We start from the raw sequence: 27,088 nt of genomic DNA, 5'->3' as shown, positions 1-27,088 counted from the left end.
TTGGAATGATGATAAGAGAACTCTCCTTTTTCTGCATTTGAAAGGGTTCTTTTGGTATTGGGTATATCCTCCTGGCACAGCTTTAGAAGCTGGGTTTTACTCTGGCTATTGTATTCTAATGAAATATTATTAGCTCACATGGCAGCTCAGCATCAGCATCACCCAGAGGTCACAGTCGTTTAAAGGAAGGATTGCTTAAAAGCTGTTAAGATTAAAAAGACAAAATTAAGATGAAGATGGAAGACAGAGTGGCTGCTGATGAAAGGATGGGGAAGAGGAATGATGCTTGATGCTTCACCTTGTATGAGAAAACGCATCAGGACTTAATGAGCTGCATTTTGCATTGCTTGTTAATAACACCACAGGGTGTCTGCATATGTTGTACGAGCAAAGTGCATTAACATTTTTCAGAAAATATCAACCATGTGAAAACTTTTTCTCATTAAACTACAGTAATGTTTTTTTTCTTGCTGTCTACAAACTCTGGAACCTGTGGGAGTCAAAGAGAGAAAGCGTAAGACTATTATTTTATTTGCAAACTAAACCTGGTGCTGCAACAACAAGTATGAGATGGTTGACTTTTCAAAGCAGTTTCTAGTTTATTCTTTCACTCACAATATTCTTTGTTCCCACGCATACACTTGGGAACTGCTGAAAAATAATGAAGCTGTCAGTTTACATACTATCTCAATTTCATTTAATGCAGTGTTATAAACATTGTATTGGACCAATTACACTAAAATGTTTCTGACAGTAAACACAGTGCACTGCGCAGAAGGTGTTTATTCAGATGAAAACAGGCGATGCACCTGCCTCCGCTGAAGGCATTTGGCTGAAACGACAAAAGAAATCCCTGAACTGGGCCTCCAATCCAAATGGAAATGAGCCCTCCAAGATGTGTATGATGTGCACAGCAGTGGAGCATGGGAATCAGAGGAGATTATGAGGGTTGCTTGCCTTATCATCCTGTGTTTACACGGAGAGAGGCACTCATTTTGTATGCTGTCGATTGAAGGGCATGAAAACTGACAGAACAGACTGACAACTCAGCACTCCACTCATGGGCATCAATTTACCCTGAAAAATTTGACAAGGAGGCACTAAAGAATAATAATAGATTTAGACATACTGATACTCTTCTGTGTTTATTTATAAAAAGAGGCATTTTCCCCTCAACTAAACTGTTTAATTTAGCTCTTATTGACCTTGGAATAAATTCTAAAGTTTGTGTTCTTTACTGTTTATCTCTGGGAATAAAATGGGAACAATATAATATATATCACTGGAAAAAAATAAAACAAAACTACTATTATGTGAACCAAAAATGCCTTGTGATTTTTTAAAATCTTGTATGCATTTCTGACAGAGCAGAAAATCTACAGAAGCAGTGCCATGGTTCTTCAGTGCTCATAGTTTCAGTGGGCTACCCCAGTGTTTTAGGTCTGCTTTTTCTGATGTTAATGCAATTATAGACGCGTAAATGGAAAAGGGCAGCTTGTCCCTGAAGGCACGTTGGCCTCATAACAGCCTCACTACATGTGTATCTAATGACATGAAAATGTGGCAGTGAGGTCATGGATAACATGCCCTGATGTGACAATAAAGAAGAACATGCATTCCTTTGGGGTTTTCTGCTTCAAGTCATAAGCACACACAGGTAACGGTTCCCCATAAAAAAAAAAAAAAATGGAAATGGAGATTTCAGATTCAAATTCATAAAATCCATCAATATTTATGTTTTATGCACTTGTGATTTTAAAAAAAGGTTACCAATTTAAAAGGTTTTGTTGGTGGTGCTGATAGCTTTTCAAAAGTAAACTCTTATGAAAGGGTATATGAAATAGAATTTAAATGATTTTGTTGGGATCTCTCAGAATGAGCTGAAGACAGGGAAGTCATGACTAATGTACCATGCCTGCTGCCACCTCAACTTGACTCTGGATAGTACATGGATGAATGGATTTTTTTTTAACAGCCTAAAAAGTAACTTGCAGTTCTACATCTTTTACATCACAGATTAATCTATTAGTTTTATTCCATTAAATCATGTTAGGCATTGGTACGGCTGTTTAAAAGATTCATAATTCTAACCAGTACTGGTTATAGATCAATAATCCAGGTAAGAAAATCCCCAAAAGTTGAATCTGTTCATCTGACTTTTCATCTGTTTATCACTGAAAACACTATGTCTAGATGAACAGAATCACCTTTTTGGGATGTTAATGCTTCAGCATACACAGACATTTTGGACAATTTCATATTTCCAACTTTGTGGGAACAGATTGGAGATGGCAACTTTGTGTTCCAACATGTGCAACAATGCAGAAAGCAAGGTCCACACGGACATGGATCAGTGAGTTTGGTGTGGAGAGTCTTGACCTCAACCCGATAGAGCACCTTTGGGATGAATCAGAGTGGAGATTGCGAGCCAGACCGTCTCGTCAAGCATCAGTATCTGACCTCACAAATGCGGTTCTGAAAGAATGGTTAAAAAATTCCCCAAAACACACTTCTAAACTTTGTGGAAAGCCCAGATGAGCTGAAACTGTTATAGCTTCAATAGGTGTGCCATCATCATATTAAACCATATGGATTAAGAATGGGATGCCAGTTGAATTCACATGTGTGTGAAGGTAGACAAGCAAACACTTTTGGTAATATATTTGAGCAGAACAACATGGTGCAGCATGATTAGCAGTCTTGACTCAAAACAATAAGGTACTGAGTTTGACCCCACCACCAGGGCTTGCATGTTCTGTCCCTGTCTGCATGAGTTCTCTCCAGGTTCTCTGGCTTCCTCCCACAGTCCAAAGACATGCAGTTAGTGGGGTTAGTTAACTGGAGAATCTAAATGGCACATAGGTGTGAATGTGAGTGTCAATGGTTGTCTGTCTCCCTGTGTTAGCCCTGTGATAGTCTGATGACCTGTCCGGGGTATACCCTGCCTCTCGCCCTATGGTAGCTGGGATAGGCTCCAACCCCCCCTGCGAAGGATAACTGGAAAAGAATGGATCAATGGAATACAGTGAGCTGGTGCAGCAGGTTCATTCTACAAAGAAATCTACAAGGTTTTTCAGGTTTTGTTGAGTCACTTTTAACTGACTTAAAAAAACCACACAGGGATATTAAATATTTAGCATATATCTGTTAGATAAAAAATGTAGACTGCTAATTAACCTTCATTTCCATAATAGGCTCAGGCCAAGCACATACTGAATAGTAAGAGCTTCATCCAATGCAAATTAGCTCCAGTAGGAGTTTTTCATTTCATCTGAGCCGCATAGGATAATACCAAGATCCAGCTCATAACTTGGAAATTAGTGGTAAAGCAGCACCACCCTCTTTTTGCCTGAAAGCTGAGGTAGAAAGCTGACATAAATGTGTCCTTTCAAGTTCTTCATGTAAGCAGACAGGGGCTGCTGCAACAAAGCATGCTGTTCTATGAATCTGCATAAAAATTCATGCCACAGGAGACATTAGATGCGGAACAAGTCAAGCTGGGAAAAGAACTAATATAAGATATATTTTGCAAGGTTCTTAAACACTGTCTCCCCTTCAAGACATTTAAAAGCTAACACAAGCAGAAATGCATAGTACTCCTACATCATGATGCACAAGACTCCCACACATAAAGGTAGTATTGTAATTATTTAGCCAACACAGATTTCATATTCAGACAAATATGTAGTCTTTATTGCTTTACTCTTTCACTTCTGGAAGTAGGGTAATGGACTACAACAGTTTTACTGTTATTTCATCATGAGCACATACTTTCCTCGGATTGCCCATGAGATGTCTATTGCACAGTACATGCAATACATTTGTTTCATTTAGCAGGGATCTGGGATGAATTTTGACAGATGTTACATCTAAGGTTAGGATCCTGCTGTTGCTTTTAGTGTTAGCAGCTAAGTAAGCGAATCCTCAGTGGCCACCAGTACATGCTGGGAAATTCTCCATCATACATTCTGATATAAAGTTAAAGCCTTTCCAGAAGCATGCCTTGCAACTCAGCTGCAGCCTTAGTAATGCTTCCAGGCAGTTATACTGAAGCCACTATCTAACGGGAGAAAGTCTTAACTTTAATTGCAAAGGTCATAAAAAGTGCATGTGTGTAATAACAAGTCAAAACTGATAAAAAAAAAAAAACACTCAAAAGGATTAGTGACTTTTCCCTCAGAGTAGGGTTTAAACTTTTGAAAAAAATAATAATTCTATTATGCATGTGTAAAGTTATGTGACATTACAGCTTTATCCTACCAGAGCACTTCAACAGATGGATACAGTGAGCCAATGACAAGCACTAGAAGACTTATCTTTACAGTGATAAGGAGTCAGTTGTCAACCTCTGCTCTGCAAGCATCAGTGTATCCGTATGATTGTCTGCTGTGTTTTCCAGTTTAGCTGCCACTCAGCAGCTAAACTGGAAGCCCCCACATAACGACACATTTTGAACACAATATGCAGATTCATTTGTGGTGATTTGTAAACTTAATTATCATATGGTACACACTACAATTAAAATTAATGAAAAGTTACCCAAACACTAAAACATTTAGAATTTTGGGTACTTAGTTTTTTGAGGGTCAGCCTTTGTTATAACCTCACGTCAGATTTTATACTAATACCTCTTATTGGTATAAAGTTTGAAGCTCTAAACAAACTTCAGAAACTTACCAGTTTTTCTTGCCTCAGCCTTGGTAACAGCTGCAGATCATAATGCCTTGAGCACACTTGTCACACAGAGTGTGCAATAGAAAAACTGAGAAAGATGCATAACAATTTTCTGTGAAGGAAATGGATTGTTGTTTTCCTCCTCTTCAGTAATTTTTTAATGCCTCATCTCGAGGCGAGGATTGGCATATTGCATGTCAGTTTTGCTCAGTGGTGTCTCGGCGACCCATGATTCACTGCTGAGTCATGCAACATGAGCTTATTCAACTGTCTCTGGATGTGATCTAGCAATGAGATGTGTTATATTTTCTCCTCATTAGTAAACACTGTTTGGGGTGCTGGAAAGGAATATCTGAAACATCAGGAGGTGAAGTCCAAGAGGTTGCAGAGTGTGGGCTGGAAACAAGTTGTTTACTTCTTTATAGTAAGGCTTAGAGAAAAAAAACCTCCAATTTTCCAGAGGCACTATAATGATCCAGGTGCAAAGCGTATCTGTCCTTTTCCCAGTGGCTAAATATTGACTGTGCTTGGTAGCAGCAGATGGGCTGAACGGTGAATGCAACTTTGCTGGAAGGATTGAGCGAGTGTACGAGCGACAGCTGGTCCTTCCTGTGCCCAGTGGACCTGGTTGCTACATCAAGCTGCCTCATTAGAACTAGCTGGGGCTTTAGGAGCATTCTGCCACTCAAGCCACTGCTCTAGTGCTCCCCATCAAATCCCTCATTTGCCTCTGTGCCAAAGCTGAAGGACTATATAATATGTTGTGTCTGCAAGTTTTGCACATCCCTCACTTCACTGAATTCTGCCGGGGTCACCTATCCACATTTGGGGTCATTTCATTTTGCCAGGAGAGAATTATGACGTTATTGCTGTCCAAATGTTCACATTCAACTCTGGCTCTCAGTTGGCTCTTAAGCAAAGCATTCTGACTAGGGGGATGTAGCTTTTTACCTGTCATTGAAAATAAAAATTTCCCTGTGCACTTCCACAGTGACACTATAAAAAGTGTCTCAACATAATATGTTATTGAAATTTTTTACCAACATAAACAACTGCCAAATTTGATTGAACTGATTTTCTTTTGTTTCACTAAATGAAAATTCTGTCAGACTGTTTGTGGTGATCATAAGCCCTGGATTCACTGATTTCCACTCAAAATAAAGTGTCATCTATTTCTCTGATGGCTGTGACGAGTGCTCATCTCACTGCAGCCTCTGTGCTGCTGGTAGAAGCGGCTGGACTGGGCTTCGGTTCAGCAGCTCAACTCAACTCTCCTCAGGGCTGCAATCATCTACGGCAGCATCTACTTATCACAGAGGGCTGTTTGGATTACCACACCATGTTTAATGGCAAGCTGCCATATGATGAGTATCATCAGCACAAGGAGCAATACATATTCTGTGTCCCTCCACAGAGTACCGTCTTGCTTATTTCACCACACCAAGTCCCCCCACCCCCTTATTCTCAGACTCAGTATACAGTAAAAATTGCACTGGGAAAATGTGGGAAAAGTGAAAAACAAAAGCATAAAAGCCAAATAACCCAGATGCAAATATAGCTTTATTACTGACGTTCTTCCTCTATACAGCACAGTAACAGAGTAAAAAGCATCACAGATGTGCGCTATTTTCTGGTGAGATACAGTATCATTAATAACCAATACAATTCAATGGGGATTTTATTTTGGAGTTTCTGTGAAATAAATAGAATCATCAAGCTGTGACAGGCCAGGCAAGTCATTTGGTGGAAGCTTTGAACTGGTTGGAGCAACAGGAAGGTGTGGCACATTTTCTCACTTCAGTCTGCGGCTTCATTCAAGATGCCAAAGTCCTGGCTTAGTGAAAGAGACTTTTAGGCCGTTTAGAGGGTGAACACAATCAGAGCAACTGTGTTAATAAATCAATATAATTCAAAAACCCTGCCATAAATTTTACCTTTGTCAAGCGTATAGATTTACTGAGCGAGCTCATGGAGAGCTGTTGATTCAGGAAACACAGATTTGTTTTTCTAAGTAGTGTCACACTGCATAGAAAGTTTGTGTTTGCTTCCATTTTATATGGCTTACAAAAGATTGCTTGCATTTACTTGATGTTTTTTCCAGCAATGGACTTAAACCTTGTGCTGACACCTCTGTAGCTCACCAGAGCAGATGCAGTGCTAGAAAAGCCGTGTGTGCCTTCTTAAATGAACCGTTGTGACCGTGCACCTCTGAACTCTGATTTACTGCCATCCAACTAGGATTTTAGTATTAAACCAACAGTGCTCTGCCTTCCAAAATAAAGACACAAGAGTCTTTTGTGCCTTGTCAAATTTATTGTCCCCTCCATCGTACTGGACCTCTTGCCACAAAATTAGACTTTTACTGTAATAAAATGTAATATAATATATATAATAAGTCCAATAAAAATTGTAAACAAACACTCCTCCCCGTAAATACCTAACCGAGTCCCGACAACTACCAACCTGGTAGTCTGGAAAACTCACCTATTTAGTGCATGACTTTTATCTCACACTTGATGAATGTTAAATAGAGGTATGACTCATAGGCAGTGACACAGGCATGGGTCCATAACTTGTATATAAGGTATCGAATTAATAAAAAAAAACAAACAAACAAACAGTATATTAGATTTGACATCACAGTGTGTCACAGTGGATTTCTTGCATCGATCCATGATACTGTAAAATAACTCTAACAAAGGCCTTTTGAATGGAGTTCAAAAAGTTGGAAAAACTCAACATAGACTTCAACAAGCACTAAAAAATTAAAGAAGACTTTTCAGATATACAGTTATATAATAGATACATAAAGTACTCACTCGCTCTGGCAGTTCTGTTTGGTGTAGCATTGGAACTTATGTTGAAAAATCAGCCAGTCTCTTGGCAGTTCTTGAAATTGTGAAATAGTGTGATATATTTGTTTGTATACAAGGGGACAAACTGTCTTTTCTCTGTGAAGTCAGCACAACTTTGAAGTATATTTCAACTGGAAGTAAATTTCATAACAGCAACCAATATTTTTTTTAGTACTGTCCTCAGAAGGGATTTATGAAACTAAATGGAGCCTTACAAGGTGGTAAAACAACAACTGCTTAGCATTTCACCAAGATAATCTTTTTTTTTCTGAGGGTCTATTTTAATAAAAAACAATATATGATACTTTGTTAATCTCAACAAATCAGTGTCAAAACCTATGAGAAAACAAAGGAAAGTCAAAAGTCAAAATTCTAATCCTATCACTTAAGGGGCCACTAAGTTTTTTCCCCCCACACATGCTGATCTCCTTTGCTGGATAGAAAATTTACCATAACCTTTATTTAGTCTTAGTTTTTTAGTTGTATACTTTTTCATGGTGTTCAATGTTAGACAACCAACTGAAAATGATAAAATATTCTGAGATGTAATTTTTTTTAAATAAATAAAATATTCAGATGGCTAATGGCGTCCCAGGCAAACTGTCCCAAGGGCTGCAAGGCAGCTGCTACATGAATGCACCATCTTCTTGGGTGCTAAGATGTGTCTGGGCACTATATTAACAGGGAGAGGGCTCTTGCCTGATGGAATATTGATAAAATGTTTTTTGTTTGCTGCACATTGCTCAGAGAGTTGACGGCTCACTGCACTAAATCATAAAGCCCGCTTGGGCGTACTGCAGAGTCAATAACCAGTTCTTTTTCTATTCTGGGAGTGCTCTCAGCTTCTGGGAGGTCGTCCATTGAAGCAACACTGGTGCTGAAAGACTTCTCTCAGCTGTGTGCCACACTTTACATGAATTTCTTAATAGTCTTACTTAACACAACAAAAACTTTTAAAAGAGTTTGTTTTATAGAATAGGTAACTCATAATCTGTCCATTCAGAGCACAATATCTTAGTGCTCAGTTTCGTATACTACCGCTGATCTCATTCCCCTACAATGTACATCAGTATGCACTGGGATTCACCCCTGGTTTCTGATATATGTCTGCACCTCTCTACTACCAGACCAGTTCCTGTAAATGTTTCTGTAAATTTTTGCCAAATTAAGTGATTCTGCCTCTGACATCTCCTGTCTGTGTATACTCTGCCTTGAGTAGATATTTTCCCTCAAAACTTGGTGATTTGACAGTTATTCTAAGTGCTTGTGGTTCTCTGTAAGAGCTAGTGACATATATCTTCAACGTGAATGAAATGTTTTTTTCTGCAACGTGACAGGTGGGTATAGCATGCTGAAGCCCTGGCAGGCTGTACTCCAGCAGCAGCCGCAGTGGCAGCTACAGCATTGAGGCTGAGAGCAGGAGAGGGCTTGCCAGGAGAGGTGATGATGCCAGGAACTGCTGTATCATTGCAAAGGTTCTCTTTTCATTATAAATTATAAACTAAGTCTTAAAATCTTCACTCAGGTGTTTCCAGACATTTTAGATGATACCTACGTGCCTTGCCATTCTCATTTTAATGCACAGTCTGACGCTTAGGACACCTACATTTTTAATGGTGACATATGCTTGGATAATTCTTTTCATAGGTGGATGTTAACCATGGATTACGCGCTCTAAAAACTAAGTCCATGAGTTATAGTAAATTATGCTGTATACATGACATGAATAGCTCCTTTTAAATCACAATGTGAAACGCAACAACCAAAGTTTATGAAGCTTTTCATTTTCATTGCAGTACTAATTGATGGTGTCAAAGATACATGCACAGGATGTTGTTTGGCAGTACAACAATATTATATGCTGAAGGATAATGGTGCACCATTAATGAGTAATAAAGTCTTTGTTAATTTTATTTTCACCTGATGCCTAAAAAACTGAGTTTTATAAATATGTTTAAATGTGATGACAAGGGGTCAAGTGTTCCTATGTTACGATTTTGATTTTACAGAGCCATCTCACTATTGACATAACCTGGCACCTCACAGCACTAACGCAAAGCGATACCTTGTGCAGATGTGGGAGTCACCAGCAGTTTTGACAAGACAGTATTTGACACCACGGGAATGAGATAGGGTGGAAGCAGAGGTGATGCAGAGGTATAATTACTCTGTTTGCATTATGGCAACTCATTAAGAGGAGATGATTTTCCTGCCAAAGAAAGTATAACAGAGGTCTGTGATCAATGTGACGTGTTTCTCTGCACCCTGATTGTTGAACTGGATGTTGAGACAGGATCTCTAGGGACTGCGAAAGGGAGACTTGTGATGTGTTTATTTATAGAGTACAATGAGTCTAATTGGTAAATTGGTCTAATGATTGATTCACTATTGAGTTTGGTGTCGTCTATCTTGACTCCACAGTGAGGGATGTCTGGAAATAGCAGGAATGACAGCAAGGATAAAGAAGAGCCAATACTTCTCCCCGAGTGCATGCTCCTCCGATTAACTGTCCAGTTTCCCCCGGAGTTCAGCCCACTGTAAGCAATTAAGCACATCAAGGTTGTGGCTCAGTCTGGCTGCCACCAGACTGAATTAAAGCCTTATGAAGGTGGTTTTCTATTTAAAATCCTGCTCAACAGGATCTCAATTTTTTATTTGATGTTTTTATCAACTCTGCTTTTGATCCGTTAACTATTCTAATAAGCGATCTGGGGTCACTTGAAATGTAATGTTTAATGATGGAATTTGGTAAATTTAGCCCACATTCAAAAATATAAATAGTGAATATCCTCAGGGTTTGATGATTCTAATCTAGTTTAGCAGAAAGCTGTAAATGAATCAGATCTGTGGAAGCATGGCATAACATGGTCTTCAGTTTTAAATTAAGCATGTCCCCCATCCGCTTAAAGTCTCATGTGCAGCTGGAGTCTGCTTAAATCCCTAAATTTAATAACCATTATGTCTGTTGGTCATGGCAATCAAATTTTTCCACATAAGTGTTGTTTCAACAAATGGGGTTATTCCTCTCTATGGCAGAAACCAGCCCATTACAAGATTTGATAGGCCCAAATAAATCAAGACTTTATGCATAACAGTATTCCACCTCATGCAGAGGACTTAGCTCAGGGGCCTATCTGCTTCCTGGTGTCAGGTTTGAAATTCAATTACCTGCTGCCCTGGGTAGCTGCTTGCTGGAAGCAAATCATGGATCTGAGGTAAGGTTTAATGGATTTGAAATATAATTTAGCTCTGGCTTGGCTCCTTAGAGACAGGTCACCATTACCTATAACCACATTAGAGGTAATCAAAGATTCTCTTGAATTCGTTACCTTGGCTTCCAGCATGCAACTCGAATGTTCTATTTTCTTCCATCTCTGATGCATTTAAAGGGCAAGCTATGTATAGGTATAAATTATAGACTTATTATACTGTGGATTTAGCTTTAAAGAATATGACTGCATCTTTTCTTTGTGGCAGTTCAAAGTAAGGGTATGTGTGAATATGTGACTGCATTAAGGATCAAATGAATTAATAGAATAAAAGATTTTCCTTAATCAGTTTCTTCCAATTCAGTTTAAATCAATTCCATCTGGTTCAGTCTAGCTTTACTAGGTTTCTTTAGAACAACACGACAGCTATTGGGAAAAGCTGTTGTGACACAGCAAATATACTGTGGCTCAAGGTGCCATGTTCTTTTACTTTAATTGCAGATTGTAGCTTATTGCTTAGCCCTTTTTTCCAAAGGAACCTTTTTTCAATAGGCAGAGCCTCCCCTTCCTCAGACACCTGTTATTAATTCTCTCTTGTTTAATCAGAGACCTGGGAGGTAGCAGTCGCTCCTCAGGCTGTGAGGATGACAAATGAATTGCCAGGTGAGAAAAATGGACTCAAATTCATTCTCTCCTGGAATTTGTGTTCACATTCATGCATTGTTCTTCCTCGAGGATAATGGATGGCATGGGTGGGACTTTTAAGGTGCAGCTCAGAATTCCAATAAATAGTTAATGTTGCAAAAAGTCACCCATTACAACTCTCTGACACTTTGGTTATTTGGAAATAGCAGATAGAAAGTCACTATGGTTGGAAACAACCTGAAGAATTTACTGGCAAAATATGCACCCTTTTTAGGCCATTTAAAGCTTCTTCTTTTTTTTGCATATAAATAGAAGTGATTCAAATAAGATTTTAAATCCTTTTGCTTCGCCGTCTTTCCTCCATCAGTAAAGCCACCTGGAAATGTCATTGCTGCTGTCTCCCATACAAATACAATCCCTTCTTCATAGAGCATATGAGGATAAGGCAGCAGCAGCTCATATTTAATTGTCATGTTACACTAAATTTCAACAAAGGGATCTTAAAGCGCTCACATTTAATTGGTTTTGATGCATGTGACGCAAACAGTGAAATTTGCTTGTTACTTTTTTATTGGTCAACAGAAAAGGTGAGATTGCAATGGCAAGTGGACTGGTTTTCTACTCTACCTGAGCACTCAAAGCACTTTATACACCTTTCTTTATTCACTGAAGCACTTTTTTCTATGCGTTTTCTCAGTAAATGCTTTCTATCCAACGTTCACACACACATTCATGCACTGATGGATGCATCGGAAATCAGCCTGGGATTAGTGTCTTGCCCAAAGATATTTGGCAACAGACTGAAGCAGCCAGGTATTGAAACACCGGCCTTCCAATTAGTAGATGATCTCCTCTACTTCCTGAGCTACAGCCACCCCAAACAGAAAGACTATCAGATTTTTAATGTTTTATTTATATTGTTAAGCTTCAGTGTTCTTAAAGCCATTCACCCGTTTCCTTTTGCTCTTCTGAAGGCTGGCTATTATTTACTAGTATTATTTAATGGATGAATGAATACTCTCAGAGCAATGAACATGCATAAAAATATGTTCCCAGGTTTACACGTGTATGTTGAAGAAATGTTCCAATAGAAGTCAAAAGTTTTCTAGCAAAAGTATTTACTCAGCGTTGCGTCATCAAAAAGGAGCAGTAGCCCCACTAAATCCTTGAATGGTACCTCTTTTAAGTGTCTGAGAAGTGAAGGCATGTTTTTCTCTTGTCAACTGGCATTTGATACAGGGCAGAAAGGAGGTGACCTTGCCCTGCTGCTGTGAAGGGCTGACTCCAGCTTTCAAACTACTCCCCACTGTCTCCTACAGCTTTAGACAAGCTTTGTGAAATGATGTTAGCTACAGCTGTGGTTTAAAAGGGTTTGCTTATTTTTACTGCATTGTGAAACTTGCAGAACATTTTGGGTAAGTTTTTTTCTTATTGTTGGGTTAATAGAACAACAACAACAACAACAACAACAACAATCTGCTGTACCAACATCACTTTGTCTTATTGTTTTTGTGATTTTATAATCCAAAGTCAGTTTATTTTGAGGACCCGTGTGTGTTTTTAAGCAATATAAATTGCAATTTGTTGGAAAGAAAATGTGTTTGTGGTTTTAAAAATGAATCTAATGCAAGAACCTTTTCCATTAGCTTCCACAGAAAATTAGCTTTTTTCCTCACACATCATATTGTGTAATTAAGGTCAAAAACAGTCAAAAAACAGTTCTGCATTTGGAACCTGTTAAAATAAATTCTTTTAAACATTTAACATCCTTTTCATCATGGTCTAAGTCTAATAGTTTAACCCTAGGGAGAATGTCTATGTGTAACCCAGTTCCTAAAATCATCTCAAACAAAAAGAGAAGAAAAATTAAAACATTTAATGTTCATTGTTCTGTTCTTACTGTCCCTGTTAATGAAAGTGAAATGAGATCAAAATATTTATTTAAACATAGAAGGGACGCAGATTATATATGACATGCTCTGGTCAAACAAGGGTTAAGTTTTCTCAGAGGGTTGATGAGCTCTGATGAGAGCCTATTGTTTTACTCCACTCCTCGCATGTCAGCCAATAAAAAAATACCATCTAAACTGATATTTTTCACAAATTATGTATTTGCACTTGTTGTTGTCAAGGGCAGAGCGAAACCGGAAGGTTTACTGAGCTGTGGCTCCACGTAAATGCTGAGCATCCACTCGACGGCGGTAAGCTAAATGTGGCTAATCAGACACGTGATGTGCGGAGTGTGGGTACAGTTGTTGCATGTCTCTGAAACGCACTGTTGTTATGCTAGTTAGATCATTAACTAAGTCATTAACATGTGAAAAGCTGTAAATGGTTAAAGCAGCTAAAAATAACTTTATGAGAGATAATTGTAAGCAGACTTTATCCTGCTTCCTGTTTAAATTTTGATGTCAATCAGTTGTTTTACAATACTCAGTATTGAATACTTGGAGGTAATTTTTAGTGTATTTCCACTTGTACTAGTAGGCCTATGGTACAAGCGGGATTAAGCACGTCTATTTTAATACTCCTATTTGTGGACTGAGTCCTTGTGTTTACGTGTTATTGAAATTGATTATTTGCACTTTGTTCAATTTCTGATAAGCATTTGCATATTATTCCATTTCTTAAAAGGGGTAATGTACTTATTTATTTGTGATTAGATATATATGTACAGTGAGTTATTTTGATGGATGTAATTAATGTTTACAATGAAAGTGAATTATATGGTGACTATAATTCCTGAATGTTTGCAACCTTGTAGATAATCTTTAATGTTACTATCTTTAATGTTACTGCAGGTTACAAATAATTGAACCTTGATACTGTGAAATTTTGGATATTGATACTTTGACCTTTGAAACTTGATATTTTAATGTTGTACAACGTGACTGAACTGATGATGATTGAATTGATGATAGCTGATCCGAATAGTTGTTACTGCACTGTGACACTACTTTAGTTTAATTTGTGAGAGTTATCCTTAAAGGGCCATTGTTTATAGGTCAGGTTTTTATATGGGACGAATCCAAAGACCAGGTCAGCGATTCCAGAACCCAGAGTGTCCAGTGTTCACTGGATGGCGAGCCAACCCAAGATCCTAGGAGACAATATACATATACACGCACACTCATTTGCACATTGATGGACTACAATCCTCTACTGTACAAGTAGTACGGTAGGACAGACAATCACACACACTCCTTGTCGGACGAATTCTATTGGAATACACCTGTTTGCCATGGGCCCCACCGGTACCATTTGGACTTAAAAAAGACTAATTCTTTTACTTGTGCACAATTTTATTTAATTCTATTTTTTTGCTACTTTGGGGGAAATTTTTATACTTGACATTCTGTTAAAACCTGTTGTAATACTGTGTTGTTTACAAATTTCTTTTACAAGGCTTAACATCACTAAAGTACTTTTAAAGCCACACAACTGTGTTTGTCTGGTTTCTCTGCCATTCGTGTACCAGAGCTCTAAGAGTCGTTCTCAGTCTTCTGATACTAGCCCAAATTACTTATTACCTTGGTAATTATCCATTGGTACTTTATGTAACTCCACGTAAGTGCTACAAAAGGTTTTAAAATATTGACTATTTAAACAGACTAATGTTGGTATGTACCTGAAGGACATTAAGTGCCACTTGTAAATACAAAAATACTGATGATTGTTGGTAAATATCTGTGGTGATGAAATATTGAGTGAAACTCTTCAGGTGGTTTCCAAAAGGGTTCTGTGGTGTTTTTTTGGAATAAAAAAAATTCAAGAAAAACATTTCGGCTTCTGAGATATAACAAAGTTACTGACAAAGACAGAGAAACCTGCTTCCACAGCTTGTGTTTTCTTTTGGACTGTTTGTTATTAATAAAGTCCTGATAACTCGACACCACATGCAGCCATGAATAAGGCAATGACCATTTAAATGGATGAAAATAAGGACAGCATGTTCTGAATCCTATTTGGATCCTGTTCAACATCAAAACAGCTGCCATTTCAGGGACCCACTCCATTACTTACTGACAATAGAGTCTGATAATGTAATACAGCAAATGCTTTGTGCTGAATTTCAGAAGTTCCAGATGCCATTCAAAGTCCTTGCTTGCACAAGTCATGCATTGAAGACAAGCTGCTGTCTAGGATTTATGCACATAATGCACAATATGAGTGAACATAAAACCCTAAGAGGGTTTTTCTTTTTTTTTACAAAAAGCAACGGATGTAGGGACACATGTTAACAGCACCACAAATTAAGTGTTTTTTTTTTCTCATGTTGCAAACATCAGACATAAACCTGAGTCTGTTTTTTTTTTCAAATCAGAATTGCAGCTTTCTGTCTCCTTCACTTCTGGAACAATAGTCCTGAAGAATTGGATTTCTCTCCTTAGAGCTATCAGCTTTTGATGTGACACAGTGACCGTAACAGTCAGTCATAAGGTTTAACAATGAACAGAAACCCTCAGATGTTGCCGATCTTAGCTGTTTTTCAATGCCTTTCTGAAATTCTAACGTTGCAGCTCATGCTCAGGGCATAAATCAAAGTGTGCAATGCTCATTCCAGAAAACTAATACTATTATCAGTGTAACTGAAGCTGACAGAAAATTAAATTAATTACATGTTTTTTTTCCTTTTAATGAGCTCAAGTGTTAAGTCACTTTTAAGCATCTGCCTGAAACAAGATAACATTCTGTTAGAGAAAAGGGCTTTACTTTCCTTTTTAATCAGACTTAAGGTCTCAAAGCCTCATTTAACAAAAAATAACTAAGAACACAAATATTTGATGGAAGGAGAATGTTAAAAAAAAAAAACCCCCAAAGAAAATAAGCATTGGGGGAGCTGACAGAGCGTAGGATTTTCAGTGACTTCAAAGCCTGCAGTTCCATCAGAGCCATCCATATTGTGAAGAAGCAGCCCACGGTCAGGTGATAATCAGGCTGCTTTGTGCTGCATCTACCCGTGTTTGCGGATAATCATGATGGGCCAGTGGGCTGGTGAGTGAGGCCTGTGTGGTTTTCTATCCTTTAGCTATTTGATCACTGTAGGAGGACAGCGCTGTGCAGGGAAATAATCAATGCCAGAAGGCTATAAACAAATAATTATTGTGTTGGAGAAATGTCTGAATTTCTTATATTCGAGGAAGTGTCTGCCAAAGGCCCAGATAAATAATGGAAAATAAATCAGTGCCATTCTAGCTGTTGGTATCACAACTTATCACCAACACCAGTCACTCGGTCAGTGACATTATGTTTTTCATATCTGCAGTGGCTGATACATGGCGGTTTCACCTCAGATGCTAGAGTGAGCTTCCTGCTAATTACGGGGTAATCCCTGTCCCATCCACATCCTTGAGCAACACACTGAAAATAAAGTTGTTCACAATAGCAGGGGAGTGCCTGGCATAGTAGCTTTGTGTGCAAGTGAAACTTATTTTGAGAGAAAAAGAGTCAAGAAAAAGAGTGTTCTTTGTGATCGTGATGAAACTAGCGGCTGTGGTGCCATTAATGAGAACTTTCACATAACGAGATTCTAACATGGCTGGACTCAGCCAGCAATGTTACGCCTTCTTGAAGAATGTCTGGAGGCTGGAGACTCTGAAAATGCAAGTACAGTTTGAAACATCTTGAAAAAAATGTATCCCAGACTTGTTTTATGAGGTCACAGTGAGGCTTGCAATTTAGCTTAATGCTGATTGGGTCACTGAGGCACTGAAGCAGCTAACAGACAGCTTTATAAATAAAAACAAAATTAGTAATTAATTCACACTACAAAAAAGGGGTCTTAGACACAAACTGTTTCTAAGACCTGTTTAAGCAAAGAGAAGATAAATGATCTCATTTTTTAAACACTCATTTTTTTCTTGCTGTTTTGTTCCTCAATTAGGTTTTACCACTTTGTTTGATTATCCAAAAAAAAATAAATAAAATAAAAATACAATACATATTGCCTTTTTAAAATGGCATAAAAATTCATGGCTAACTATATATGTATCTCATCTTTATACATTTTGACTGCAAATATTCACTCGTGTCAAGTACTGCGGCGTGTTCACAAATTGAAAGCCCTCTATGTGTTCAAGCCCTTCTGTCTGTGGGTCCTCATAACCTTGTTCTCATGTGTCCTATTCAAGCTCTGCTTCAACTAGCAAACTCATCCTCCTCCTCAAAAAATGTCAAGCTTCTTAAGAAAAAAAAGGGAAAAACAGAAAAAGGAAAAAAGAGCTCCTGTGGAAATGCTGTTTTATGCTATGTCTATCCTGATCAAATCCTTCCATGAGGACTCCTGCTAACTGCATAGAAATCAATTTAAAAGCTTGGCTTTCATTAAAAACCCTATGAAAACACTAGACATCGATCCTTCAACACAACACAAATAGCCATTGTACTTTATCCGCGGTCTGTACTTTGCGCCACACATGCCCACAAATGGATGCTTAAACCTCTCTATGCTTAAACGCACACATGCACGCACACACACACACACACACACAGGACACACATAAGGCTGGTTCATCAATGTGATGGGCTAGCTAAGAGTGGCATTAGACTTAGCTCTTTCTGCATGACTCCAAGTCGTGGGAGGCTGACCCTGATAAATCAGACTGTGAGACAGCGTGGCTGTATGTGGTGGAGACAAGCTCATGGTATGGGCTTCAATTTATGTGGGAAGACTGCTCTAGATGGGACTGTGAAATGGGAGCCAAGCAGGCAGACCATGCTACCCGCCCGCTCTCAGCAGAGTAGCGGTAACAAACAAGGCAGGCGCTTCTCATGTGACAGAATGATCTCGACAATACACTGGCAGTTGATGTGTCGTGTTGCTGCCCTGGAAAAATCAAAAACGGTGTTATGAATGCAATAAACAAGCTGTGGGTGGGTGGGTGCTTGGTGTTGGGGGGTAGGGGTAAAGAAATGCGTTAAAGGGGAATTCAAAAGAGTACCACTGTAACTGGACAGAGATGAGAACAGTGCCTGCTCCTGCTGTGCCTTCGATTTTCTGAGGGAGTGTTACTTTCATTCTTCACAGCATCATGTAGAATGTGGACTGCCATGCACTGAGCTCCCCTCGTACAGTAGGTATGATGTGTATAAGGGAGCCTTTTTTTAAAATATAGTTTTTGTTGTACATAATAGTTTGGTTGATGCTGAAAAATGTATTATTTCAGTCTGGGACATGTCTTGGATGTGGCATATCCACATAAATTATCTCTATACAAATCAAGCTCTTGCTATTCTGTTTGCTATCTTCCTAGTATGTAAATGTCAATATTTTTTTGACACAGTGTGTGAATCATTTGTGTCTGAAAGAATCGGCTGGATCTTGTGTCGGGTGGCAAATTTGCTGCTGAAGACAAAAAGTATAAAATTTATGAATAGTTGAATGTGGCTGTGTTGAGTAAGCTGCTGATGGGATTACAGAATTAAGCTTGAGCCTTCTGGAGGCGTCAAATGTCCATAATAATTGAATATAATATGTTATAGGAGGAGCACACTGACATCAAAATGCCCCTTTCTTTAATAGTGGCAAAAGGACTGGTATAACAAAGCTGTCTGCTGGTAAAATAATCATCTCCAAACATATTTCACTCACTGTAGTATGAAAAGAACGAGGCTGTTATATACTGGAGGTGATCAGCAAGTCAATACAAAGCAAGCAGCTGAGTTCAGGGACCTTGAAGCAGCGGTCACAGGTTTCACTTCAAACTGCCCTCTGAGGGTGTGGTTAAGAGAGTCAATATTTGGCCTCCTCATCTCAAGCCTCACAAAGATTTCTGTCAGTTATGCTTAACTTGAGTTCGAGGTCTGATAAATGAATCATGGTAGTGAGTGCTTTAGAATAGTTGGTACACCAGGTTGATTACATCACACCCAGCAAAGCAAAATCAATGCAGTCAATAGAAAAAAAAACCTGTCAGATTCAAGGAGCAGCTTCGTCGCCATCCTCATTCTCAGAGATTAAACTACAAATCAGTTTGTCACAAGCTGCTATGTTTTGAGACTACGAACATGAATGACTACTTCCCTCGACCGACAGTTTCTAAGCAGTCTTTAAATCCATGAACAATATTCAATTTCTAAGGTTACTTTTATGTAGCTGTTCATAAACAGATTCATTACATGTCTTGTGCAAGCACCTCAAAATAGAAAACAATTCACAAAAATGTCCTCCTTCAGCAAGCCAAATTCCTCTAGGGGAAAAACAATAGCCTTCATATCTTCAAACAAATGCAAGTATGCAAGCTCTGCTGAAATGTTTTCTGCTGTGCTGCACTGTGCATAGGGATGTACTTTGCATATCTATTATGCGCTTTCTCTGTGAACAAGCAACCTTGTGGAACTCATCCGAAATCTGCTTTATATTTCTTTTGAAATCAATATTCAGCTTGTTGCTGTTTTCAAGTCTGCCAACGACAACTGCCCCCAGGCAGCCAAATCATAGGGCTCTTGTGTGAGGAAGAGCTCGCTAATACTTGCATTACTTAACTCTTAGTAAAAAACAATAAGGGACTACTCCATGCTCGTTTGGCATGTTTAGCATTGCGCTGCTTTTAAGTAATGGCTGTGTGGAATCTTTTCAAAACCAGTGTTCAGCTAATGGTTTAATGAAGTGCTACATTGACCTAACATGAGCCTTTGAAAGCTAGTGAAGCTTTAGTATTGGTTTTACCATCAATAAGTTAAGCTGAAAGCAGTTGGATTGGATGAAGAAAAAAAATTCTTACCTGTCAGGTTATCAGCATAAACAGATGATTGAATGGCAGCATGGGAAGAGAGACGAGAAAAGAAGGACACAAAGTTAGCCACAATTTTAAAATCAGATCAATTCATTATTCATTATTTTATATAGTGTCACATCACAACAATAGTCATCTCAGGGAACAATGCCCCTTTGAGGAACAACTTGGTGACAGCGTCTTACAAGCCATTTACTTTCACAACAAAGGAATTCATGATGGATAGTAGAGGAAGGATATGCAAAATGATTGGTCTCTAGCATTGTTTAATAAATAAACAAACAACAACAAAAAAGTATTGCCGTATGCCTGAATGGTAAATATTTAGCCAATGGGAACTTGGCTATGTCAGAACCAATTTGTCTTGTGAGTTAAATAATGCTACTTGATCCTTTTTGGGATCACTACACTAGATCATCTGCCTCTGTCACATCAATCCTTTGGATAATCCTTCCTCGCTTATATCCATGAGTCTTTTCTGTGGTCTTCCTAGTTTCTTCCTGTCTTTTTACTACGTTTTACTTCCCTACATTTTTAAACAAATATCTGTACTTTCTACTCTTTACATTTTAAAAACAAGCTTGTTACTTTTGGTTAAATGCATTTGAGGCGAGTTGTTTTTCACATCGCTACAGGCCTTCAATCATCAAACCCATTTGAGCCTAACAGCCTAAACACATGAAAGGCAATGCTATTCATGTGATAATCACCAGGGTATAACACATAAAAAGAGATAAAAGAGGCAGAACCATGTGCCATAGTCAGAGGTTAAATTAAGTTGGTAGTTTTGTTTGTTTGTTTGCCTTTTAGGCACAACACCGGAAAGAGTGCAGATGTAGATGGGGTTGCTGTGCTTTAGCATGTAGCTAGTGCAACAAAAGAGGAGCATGGAGCAACAGGAGCATAAAAGGAATTATGTTTTCTAAGTAGCAGGTAATATAAGGTAATATAAAATGCAGCCTTTCTATCAGCTCAACAAACATCAGCAAACAAACTGTTTGTGTGCAGTTTGGCAGGAAGTGTGCCGCTAGCTAAAGGTACAGCTGCTGTTTTTTACAGGGAGAAAAAAGAAAAAGAGCTAACTTCACTCATAGATAGAGAAAGATACGAAATACAGGACAGCTGAGGAAGAAAACGGGTTAGATTTAAAGGTAAGGACTGCTCAGTGCTATTTGATAAACTGGAAATTTAATACTGATATGTAAGTTCTCACATTTTCAAATGAGATATTTGGTCTGTACTTGTGACATTATATTTTAGTGTGATGGATTTAAAATAAAACACTGTGTTGGACTAGTGCACAGTGGCTGTGGCGTTCATGGTCAGAGTTTGGTTACTTTAAGTGTAACAGAGATTGATTTCAAGTTAAGCTGTTGATGTTTAGACTCATTCACTGCATTCCTCATAACTTTTTTAGTATAAAGGCAGCAAAAAGAGTGTACCTATGAGTGTAGAGGATGGAACAACACAACTCATAAGACATCTGCTTCCATCTTGTTAAATTCAGCTGATCACAACCTGTACATAAAGAAAGTCCACTGGAGCAAAAGAGATGTAGAATTACAATTTAAACTGAAGTAAAGTTTTTATTCTCATTTATTAATATTATTTTATTTTATTATTTTATTAATATAGCATAAGCTTCTGTTAGCTTTGCACAAAAATAGCTGGTAGAAATGTCCAACAAAGTGCTACTTTTTTACTTTCTTACTTTGAGTACATTTTACAGCCTATATTTTTTCACTTTAACTTGAGTAAAGAAGTTGAATCAGTGTTTCAGCTTTTACTTGAATATGTTTCAACACCAGTACAGAATGTTTAAACCTTTGCCATCTCTGACAATCCCACCTCTGTAAATGTCCAGCCCATCTCAACCCTGCATCTCTAACTTTGTCTTAAAACTAGAGATGGACCGATCCGATGATTACGTATCGGTATCGGTCCGATACTGACGTAAATTCCTGGATTGGATGTGGGAGAGAATTAAAAAAATGTAATCCAATCCATTAAATATCAAAAAAGCACCTCACAAAACTTGCGACATGGCGTAACTCTGCTTATAACCTTAGCATGTTGGAGCAGTATGCATCACGTGATAGAGCAGCTGTGTGTATTTGTAGCCTCACTACCAAACCAGCATTTTATCTCTGAGGAAGTTATCTCAGAGAGAAGTAAAGCAAGTGTGTAAGTTCATCTCTGAATGTTTGTAAAGCATTCCCGCGTTAAGCTTAACAACCGATATATGGCGCGACTGCCTCTTCTCTCTCCCTCCCTCTCCTGCTGCTACTTCAATCCTGAAACTGATCAATAATCAGCTGATCGGCTTTTCTGTCGGGAGTCCTTCTCTCTTCTTTGTTTATTGCCCACTTCACGCCAGAAAGAGGAAACCAGCGGCTGAACAACAGCAGCAAGTTTAAGCTTGATGATGTATTGTTAGAATTTATTTAATATTACTTTCAAGACCAGGATCCCTTTCTACTTAGCTGACAGCTGGTAACTGTGCAGGGGCGGATCTAGCAAAGTTTGGCCAGGGGGGCCGATAGGAAAAGGGGAGCACAAAGACATACTTTTCTTTCTTATTCTCATTTAAAATGTCTAGCTTTTAATAAATAATTATCTGAATCTTACACCCAAAGTTTTAATCTGATGTAAAATGTATAGAAGTCCATTACTGTATATATTAACTATTAAGTCTAGTATACCCTAGTAAGCTATAGTACTTTTTCCTTTGGGAAGGTACCATCTGTGCAGTCTGCAATTCTGTTGAAGAAAGATGTTGAATCTATTTAATTATTCTTGAAAAATAATCGATTTCCATGCATTTTTTTTCACACTGCATCAAATTAAAGTTGATTACGTCGATTAAGCATCATGAGGTGGAGGGTGGTTCCCTTTTTTTCTTTTTTTTTTCTTTTGGCTGGGAGCTTTAGAACCCTATTAGTTAGGTTGCTTACTCTTTAAAATACCAGAATAGGGAGGATGGAGTAGGTTTAAGTTTGTTAGATTGATCAGCATTGCTGAACTATGAAATATTTTGGGTGCAGTGTATTTTTTGCATACAGGTATAACAGAATAGCTTTAGTGTTTGTTTGTTTTTTAACTTGAGTATGAACTTATACAAAAAGCAGCAAGATATTAAAAAAGCAGTTTTATTGAATAAAAAACACACTATATCGGATTTATATCGGTATCGGCAGATATCCAAATTTATGATATCGGTATCGGACATAAAAAAGTGGTATCGTGCCATCTCTACTTAAAACCGCTCAACCCGAGCCACTCCCTCACTATCCTCATTTCTAGTCATGTCCCTCCTTCTCTCTCCCAATGAAAATCTTAGCATCAGCACTGCCACTCCCAGCTCTGTCATCATCAATATCATAACAGGTCTCACTACTGTCTTATAAACACTCCCTTTCACTCTAGCCGCTATCCTACTAATCACCCCTGACGCTCATCTCCATCCACTCCAACGTTCATGCATTCTTCACCTCTCCTGTGTACTGTTGCTTTGAATGGTTAACCCCAGGTATTTAAACTCAGCTACCTTCACTACCCCTGCTCTTTGCAGCTTCACTGTTAGACCTGTCTCGCTCTCATTCAGACACATGTATTCTCTCTTGCTTCCACTGAATTCCTCTTCTCTCCAGAACATGCCTCTCCAGGCTCTCTTCCACCTGCTCCCTACTCATTCTGCAGATCGCATTGTTGTCCGCAAACATTATAATCCATGGAGACTTCTCTGCCACTCCTGACTCCTGTGCAGTACCACAGTTCCTCTCATGGCACTACATCATATCATTTCCCTAGATCCACAAAAACACAGTGAAGCTCCTTCTGACGTTCTCTCTATGTCTCCATCAAAACTCAAAGCAATCACCGCATCTGTAGTGCTCTTTTGTCATGAAGCCATACTGCTGCTCACTTACTGTCACCTTTCGTCTTAACCTAGCTTCAACAACACTTTCCCAACTTCATCGTATGGCTCATCAACTTTGTCCCTCTGCTGTTACTACAGCATGAACAGATATAAGAATGTTCATGTTATATTTTAAATATCTGCCAAACAGATGAAGGAAAAAAGAAACATACAGAACAAGTACTTGAGGATTTATTTCTTTACGAAGTCATTATTGCAAATTCCCCCCCCAAATTTAAAAATTACGATAATTTTCTAAGTCATTGTTATATATAATACAGTGTGAAGTGCTGCCATGTTGCTGTTCTGCATCATTATATGCATTACCACATTCTTCTGCTTTTAGATCACATTATGCACATTACTCTGTGTCAAGAAGCTGGACACAGTAAAAGGCAAAGAGCAACTTAACCTCACTCACCATGAAACAGAGAAATCTCCAGGGTCGATTCAAGAGAATCTCAAGACAATCCCTGCAGACTCGTTTTCCTTCCTAATAGCTATTTCTCAACCCCCTACTTTCTAATTAATGCAAGACCCATACCCTGCGGTCTTTTATCGGCCTGTGTCTTCCTGCTCCTGCCCCTAGCCATCATCCCTGGGGCCTCAGTGAGGACTGCCCTTGGACTTTAGCCTCTGCCAGCAAATACAGCTTGGCTTTGAGGCCTTGCCCAAGGCAAAATCGACTAAAATCAATGTGTGGAACAGTGTGGGGTGGTTTGTATCATCAGATGAGGTGAAATAAGGTACACTTAAATTTGTTGAATTGCTCATTTTAATTATGCAAAAAGAATGGAATAAAGAATGAATTCTTGAGTTCAAAATGTAAGAACTGAATCCAAGCCATTGTTTTTGGACACGTTTCATACCTGTCTCCTTTTTAGGTTTCATGCCCTGCATTCCTGTTTCATAATAAATTGTGGGGGATCTAGTAAATTATACAGGGCTCTTAAATAAAACATTAGGAAAATTATATTATAATGAATTAAGTGTTCACCTTGCCAATTAATCTACATTTAACATGGTCTGGTTTGTTGAAATTAAGAAAATCACTGGTGGCTGCACTATAAACCTGCATATCATACATTTTCTTCCCTAAAACATTATGCAAATGGCAGTGAATGTTCCTATAATTAACTTAAACTATTAGCATCTCTTAAACAAAACTATTACGCTTTTTGTATGCAGCGATGATTTCCAGAAACAAAAAACAACGCTCAAAGACAAAAACGTGTGTTTTATGGGAACCACGTTGTCTTATGGTTTTAATTAAAACTGATGGAAAATACCTTGGGTTCTTTTCTGCGCATTACTTTTGCTTTTTCAAAAGCTGATGTTTATAACTATCACGTTCTTACTGTTATCTAGACGTCACACGAGTGCATAATGCATTCAAATTTGCCTGGTCACAGCTTGCCCTTTGATTTTAGTATGTAAGGTTAAAAACATTGCACGCTTTGACAAAATTATTTTTTTTAAATGTAATGAATAGGAGCAGTCTGCATTTAAAATATATCGTGATGCCAGAGAAAAACATCTGATCTTGACTGACCAGGCCTTTACACTGAGAAGTACATATAGCTGCTTTTGATAGCAAATATAATTATCTTCTGAACCAGTAATGAAACAGAGCCAACCATCTATCTTCAGTAATTACCTCAGTTAATGGGAGTTTGTCTTAAATATTTAATTACACAGATATTAGCAATGGATTTCTAGACTTGAATAAACAGATCAGAGCTAGCTCAAAAACCATTTGCAAATACCTATTAATGTTTGCCTTGAACTATTGGGAATAGTGCAGGTGGGACTGACAATTCAGATCTGTTCAGATAAGCTGTCAATCACAGAACAGTACGCTAAATTGAAATGCAAAACCTGTATAGCTGAATGGTTTGCAGTAATATTACTCTGAGGCATTTGGAATAAAGGTGTCCATCATATAATAAATGTTATGCAGCAGTGCAAATTCCCACCTGTACACCGCAGTGAAAATTTGCATAATAGCCTATAGTGGTGTACTCCGGTTTAATGGGAGGATGATGCACTATAATTATTAAAATGCTAAAATTCTACATGGTTATGGATTTTTTTTATATAGCTAATTTTGACCTCAAAAAGCAGACTAGCACGGTAATGTTCATGTTTAACAAAGAAAATGGATTAAGGCTTAGGTTCATTGATCCTCCAGCTCTCTGACACATGACTCGTTTGAAGTACAGCTAGTGCCTTTATGTAGCACTAATTCTTCTGTTCAAAGGTGTAGCAGTAAATGTGAAAGAAGGAGAAAAGAGAATCCACCTGGAACAAATAGGTTTCATAACCTCAAAAAAATGCATTTTAAGTGATTTTTTATGTTAATAAAATGTTTTGTGGCAATCATTTAATTTCTAATATCGTTAAGTTGATATATTACAAACATCACATTTTCATCTTCAGTTCAAAGTTTGCACATTTTCTGCCTATGAATATCTCAACAGGCTGAGAATCACATAAAATGTGACCATTCCCATTCTGTGTTATTTATATTGTTGACACATTGTAGTTCTCACGATCCCCACTAACAAATTTCAGCTAATTCTGATATTTCTCACAGGCACTGAAGGCAGCATACTGTTAATTAATTAGAGCCGATATATTTGCAGTCTATGCTCAGCACAATTAGTCTGGCACTTTCAGTTTAGTGTGCAAAAAAAAGGAAATTGGTTGTTGGAGGAAGTGGATTCTTGTAATGAAGTTTAAGAAGTGGTAAACCTTTGGCCCCAACAGACAGACGGACAGACACGCGCACATGGTTTGTTCCTGTGATCTCTGTTGTCCTGGGAAATAGCCTCTGGTAGGGTCTCCCATGGCAAACTGGTCCCAGTGGATGGAAGGTATAATGAGTGATTTGGAAAAATCCCAATGGAGCAGAAATTTCAGAACTCAGTAACCTAGTTCAGAAGTGGGAAACTGGGGCCCTCTCGTGGAGCCAGACTGAGGAGTGGAACTTGAGGTGAGTTTTTTGGGTGGGGCGATCCCCTAGGAGGAATTTGAACGTGTAGTTGGGGT

The 27,088-nt window shown here is 38.3% G+C and overlaps 1 protein-coding gene across 3 annotated transcripts in view; it reads right to left on the bottom strand.

The window, feature by feature from the left end:
• LOC120721420 (carbohydrate sulfotransferase 8-like) overlaps window positions 1-27,088 on the bottom strand; it is a 175,678-nt gene that overhangs the window by 48,326 nt on the left and 100,264 nt on the right. The window contains exon 3 of one of the 3 annotated variants that reach the window (XR_005693163.1): window positions 18,382-20,106. The exons of the other annotated variants lie outside the window; for them this stretch is intronic. The gene's annotated coding sequence lies outside the window, so the exon portion shown is untranslated. Of the gene's footprint in view, window positions 1-18,381; window positions 20,107-27,088 lie in introns of those variants that run through there. 3 annotated transcript variants of the gene reach the window in all.

Source organism: Simochromis diagramma, unplaced genomic scaffold, assembly GCF_900408965.1.
Source record: "Simochromis diagramma unplaced genomic scaffold, fSimDia1.1 OVJJ01000603.1, whole genome shotgun sequence".
Taxonomy (NCBI): Eukaryota; Metazoa; Chordata; class Actinopteri; order Cichliformes; family Cichlidae; genus Simochromis; species Simochromis diagramma.
Note: the sequence above shows the minus strand (reverse complement) of the source record. Positions and strands in the feature narration are given on the sequence as shown.